We start from the raw sequence: 6,018 nt of genomic DNA, 5'->3' as shown, positions 1-6,018 counted from the left end.
TTTTCTCGAGTTCTTGGGTGAATGCAAAGAACATAGGGGGAATATGTTTAGTTCAGTCGCTTTTTATGTATCATTCTTTCATTTGAGCAACACATGCAGCATTATCTTCATATAATATCACATGCTTCTTGTCGAATAATAATCTGCATGAGATTTGGATATGTTAGGTCATTGATTTTAGCCACACACATTCATGGCTTGCTTCATGTAGTGCAATAATCTCGACGTGATTTGATGAAGTTGTTACAAGTGTTTGTTTCTGTGAACGTGAAGAAATTGTAGTGCCTTCACGAGTAAATACATATCCGATTTGGGAACGTGCCTTGTGTAGATTAAATACCCAGCATCAGCATAACCAATTATGCTTTGATTGGTATCTTTTGAATACAAAAGTCCCAAGTCTTTCTTTCCTCGTAGATAACGGAATATATGTTTAATTCCGTTTCAGTGTCTTTTTGTTGGATATGAGCTAAATCTTGTCAATAAATTTACAGCAAAAGATATATCAGGTCTTGTGCAAGTTGCAAGATACATAAGGGCACCAATTGCACTTAGATATTGTACTTCTAAACAAATAATAACTTCACCATTTTCACATGGACGGAATGGACCATTTTCTATGTTTAATGATTTAACAATCATTATAGTACTTAAAGGATTTGATTATCTATATTAAAATGTTTAAGGACTTTTTCTGTATAATTTGACTGGTGAACAAATATTCCACATTCTTTTCATTCAATTTTCAAACACAGGCAATACTATGTTTTTCCAAGGTCCTTCCTTTCAAATTCTTCCTTCAAGTACGATACAACTTCTTGAATTTCCTTATTCGTTCCAATGATGTTTAAATCATCAACATATACAACAATAACTACTCATCCGGATGTTGTTTTCTTAATGAAAACGTAAGGGCATATTGAATTGTTTACATATCTCTTTTTCATTAAGTGTTCACTTAGCCGATTATATCACATTCGGTCGGATTGCTTTAACTCATATAATGATCTTTGCAATTTCACATAATAACATTCTCTGGGTTTTAAACTTTGTGTTTCAGGCATCTTAAATCCTTCAGAGATTTTCATATATAAGGATTTTCATATATAGATATATATTATTATCGAGTGATCCGTATAAGTAAGCTGTGACAACATCCATAAGATGCATTTCTAAATTTTCAGATACCGCCAAACTAATCAAATACTGAAACATAATTGCATCTATAAGAGGAGAATACATTTTTTTTTAATCAACTCCAGGCCTTTGAGAAAAATCTTGTGCAACAAGTCGAGTTTTATATCTTACTGTTTCATTTTTCTCATTTCTTTTTCGAATAAAAATTCATTTGTACCAAACATGTTTTACACCTTAAGGTGTAAGGACTATAGGCCCAAAAATATTACGTTTATTTAGTGAATTCAATTAAATCTGGATGACATCTTTCCATTTTATCAAGTCATCTCGATTTTTACATTCATCAAAAGATTTTGGTTCATGATCTTCATTGTCATTTATGATGTCAAATGTCACATTGTGAGAAAATATATCATCAATTTCTTTTATATCTTTTCGGTTTCATATTTTTCCATTATTAATATAATTGATAGAGATTTCACGATTCTAATCATGTTGTGGTTCTGATGGAACATTTTCATCATCATGTATTTCTGCAGGAATATCATTCTGTATTTTGTGATCATCATGTTTCTCTATGTTTTTTCTTTTTCGATGATTTTTTTCCTTGGAACCGATTGGCCTTCCACGTTTCAAGCGTTTAATGACATCATGAGTGTCTTCAATTTGTTTCTTTGGAATTTCAGTTCGAGTAGGGGCATTTACAACATGTATATATGATTTAGTTACCCCTTTTGTGTCTGAAAATGATCTGGTATTTGATTTGCTATTCTTTGCAAATGCACAATTTGTTATACATCTTTTTCACATTGTTTAATTCTTGAATCTAGATGTAACAATGATGATGTATATCATGTAATTTTCATTTCGATATGTTTCTTTTCTCCCCCTAACATTGGGAATATTTCCTCATTAAAATGACAATCAACAAAACATGTTGTAAATACTTCGCATGTCTGAGGCTCAAGATATCGAATGATTGATGAGCTATCATAACCAAAATAAATTTCGATTTTTCTTTGAGGTCTCATTTTTGTTCGTTGAGGCGGTGCAATAGACACATATACCATACATCCAAAAATTCTCAGATGAGAAATATCTGGTTCTTTACCAAATGCAAGCTGCAATTGGGAGTATTTATGATATGCACTTGATCTGATGCGAATTAATGCAGCAGCATGTAAAATTGCATGTCCTTATATAGAAACAGAGAGTTTTGTTTTCTTCATTATTGGTCTAGCAATCAGTTGTAGACGTTTAATCAATGATTCAGCTAATCTATTTTGTGTATGTACATGAGCAACATGATGCTCAACTGTGATTCCCATTGACATACAATAATCATTGAAAGTATGGGAAGTAAATTCATCAGCATTATCAAGTCTAATTTTCTTGCTTGTATGATCAGGAAATTGATTCCGTTTTTGAGCAAGTAATCTTTCAAATGCCACATTCCGGGTTGATAATAAACATACATGTGACCATCTGGTGGAGGCATCGATCAATACCATAAAATATCTCAATGGTCCACATGGTGGATGAATTAGTCCACAAATATCATCTTGAATAAGTTCAAGAAACATGGGTAATTCAGTTTGGATTTTAGCTGGTGATGTTATTATAATAAGTTTTTCAAGAGAACATGATTTGCATTGAAACTTATTATTTTGAAAGATCTTCAGGTTTTTCAGGGGATGACCATGTGTATTTTCTATAATTCCTCGCATCATTGTTGAACCAGGATGTCCTAATCGACATGCCAATTGATCAGTATTGAAGAATTATCAACTACCATGTTTGATTCATTTGGACTTATATATGTATAATGCAATCCAGTAGGGAACATTGATAGTTTTTCAACTACTTAATTTTTTCCTGATTTATATGTGGTAAGACACATATATTTCTCATTTCTTTCATTTATTGTCTGAGTATCATACCCATGGGAATATATGTCATTAAAATTCAACAATTTTTTTCGATTGTGGTTAATACAAAGCATCTTTTATCAGAAATTTTGTACCATTAGGTAACAAAAATGTGCTTTACCACAAGTTTTTATCAAGTCTACATGACCTGATATTGTATTCACCATTGTTTTTGTTGGTTTTAGTTCCAAGAAATATCTTTTATCTCAGAGAATAGTGTGTGTTGTACCACTATCAGGTATGCAAACTTCCATGGGATTAGTTCCTTGTTTAGCTTTGTTCATAGCAGTTTTCATATTTGAACTTAAAAAAAAAAATGCAATGAAAAAATTACTGACAATACATATGTAATTTATTGAAAAATATAAGGCATATCATAATTATACAATAAAACATTATCATATGATTACAAGAAAAATAAATTATTTTACATTTATATTCCACCAATATATTGTTCATTTTCAGAGAAATCGTTTAAAAAATATGCAGCATCAATATTCTTCATTTTTATTCCACCATCAAATTGATCATTTCAAGAGAAATCATTCAGAAAATATGCAGCATCAAAATGAGTTGAATCACTCAAACGGTCACTGCATTCAGTGAAGTTGGTATCTTTTTCTTTCCCCTTTATCGATTCTTTATAGAGCTTGCTAAGGTGCTCGGGGGCTCGACAAATACGAGACCAATGTCCTGGAGTGGCGCATCTAAAACAAGAACTTTCAAATCGTTTTGAGTGATTTTCATTAACACTCATGTTCTCATGATGCCTTTTCAGTCAGTGGTTTGTGACGCTCTTTTGAGATGAGTTATAGAAGTAACTATCTCGATTGTTTTCAAAACAATGGCCGCGACCACTTCCACGTCCACATCCATGTCCACGACCACGACCATGACCTCGACCAAAACCTTGTCTTTGGCTTTGAATTTGGTTCCATGTTTAAATTCATTTTTACTTATAACATTTACTTTTGGAAATGCTTTTGATCCAGTGGGTCGGGGCTGATGATTTCTCATTAGCAGCTCGTTGTTCTTTTCCACCACAAGAAGACAGACGATAAGTTCAGAATATCTCGCAAATCCACTCACTCTATATTGTTGCTATAGAGTTATATTTGATGCGTGAAACGTGAAAAATGTTTTTTCATGTATTTCAGATTCAGTAACCTTATGTCCAAAAAACTTTAATTGCGAAATTATTCGATATATCACCGAATTGTAATCATCAACTTTCTTAAAATATTGGAATCTTAATATATTTCATTCATCAACGGCGGTCGAAAGTATAACTTCCCTTATATGTTCAAATCCTTCCTTTAATCCTTTCTACAGAGTTATGTGACCTTTTTCGATGAGATATTCACATTTTAAACCTTCATCAAGATGTCGACGCAAAAATATTATAGCTTTTGATTTTTCTTGTGATGAAGAGATACCATTTTATTTAATGTTCTCGCTTAGACCCAATGACTCAATATGCATTTCTACATCGCGAGTCCATGACATATAATCTTTTCCCGTAATGTCGAGCGCAACAAATTCGAGATTTGTCAAGTTTGACATGGTGGTACTAGAAAAATAACAATGCATTTTATTAGTTAAGTTCTAAATCTATTAATATGAAAAAAAAGTAACGAATAAATTATTAATACAATCATTCTTAAAAATAAAGAAAAAATTGAGGAGGATATTCTCAAATAAATACAAGACTAGTGAGTATAATAACCAAAATAATTATACAAAATAATCTTGAAAGAACCATCTTCTTCTTCTTCGAAAATCTTGATGAAATTTTTAGGGAGGAAGAGCAAATTCGGAGTGATTAAATGTATTTGTAAGCCATATTTATAGGGTAAAAACTAGCCGTTTATTACCGTTTATGACCGTTACAAAATATTTAAAAAATAAATGTATGTATATGTAAATTTTATGGTAATAATATGATGTATATAATGTTATTTATTTTTAAATAATTATGTATATCATATCACAATATAATAATGAGGTATCGGGGACTCCTTTTATATAATATTGTGACATTAAAAATATATATATAATTATTATATAATACAATAAAAATATATAAACAGTGAAATAATCACATCACGTTATTATAATGAGGTGTCATACACTCCTTTTATATAATAACATGATATTATTCAAATATATATACAATAAATAAAGAGTAACACAATAAAATTATATAAGCATTGTAATCACATCGCGTTATTATAATGAGGTGTCATAGACTCTTTTTATATAATAACATAATATTATACATTAAGTATATATACAATAAAAATAAATAAACAGTTAAATAAATATTCTTATTTTTTAATATGTTACATTTTTCTTTTGTTTTGGAGCTTGAAAAAATATGAAGAACCGAACCTTCGGGTATCGTGCTGATAACATGTTAAAACTAAAAATTTACGGTAAAAATTAAAAATCACAAACTCACAAAATATATCAAACTACACACTTTATAAAAATTTCTCTATACTCAATTGTGATTTTCTTCACAAATTGAGAGACCTATTTATAGAATTTTTTTGAAATAATCCAAAAATAAATACATCATCATATATTAATTTTTAATATTTACGACTCTTATTTTCAACCGTCAACTTTATTATTTTTAATAATTCTGAATTAAAGCTTGCTTCTTGACGAAGTGCTTTGACGACAGACTGAACTACAGAGAAAACATCCGTATGAGAGCTCAGATTTTTTATTCCCAATAATCTCTTCAGTTGTTGGAGCCCGATAACAATGGCGGCGGCGCCCATGAACCCTACTATTGCAGCATGCGACAGGAAATCCACAAGAAAACCCAAGCTGAAGTTTATAATCATGTTAAATACCATATTTCTGGAAAAACCCATTGAATTTCTTGGAAATTTGAGAGTGATCACCTGAATAATCCAAACAGCGCCTAGAAAATACCGGTGAA

The sequence above is a fragment of the Primulina tabacum genome, chromosome 5, assembly GCF_025594145.1.
Source record: "Primulina tabacum isolate GXHZ01 chromosome 5, ASM2559414v2, whole genome shotgun sequence".
Taxonomy (NCBI): domain Eukaryota; kingdom Viridiplantae; phylum Streptophyta; class Magnoliopsida; order Lamiales; family Gesneriaceae; genus Primulina; species Primulina tabacum.
This window is presented reverse-complemented; position numbering follows the sequence as displayed.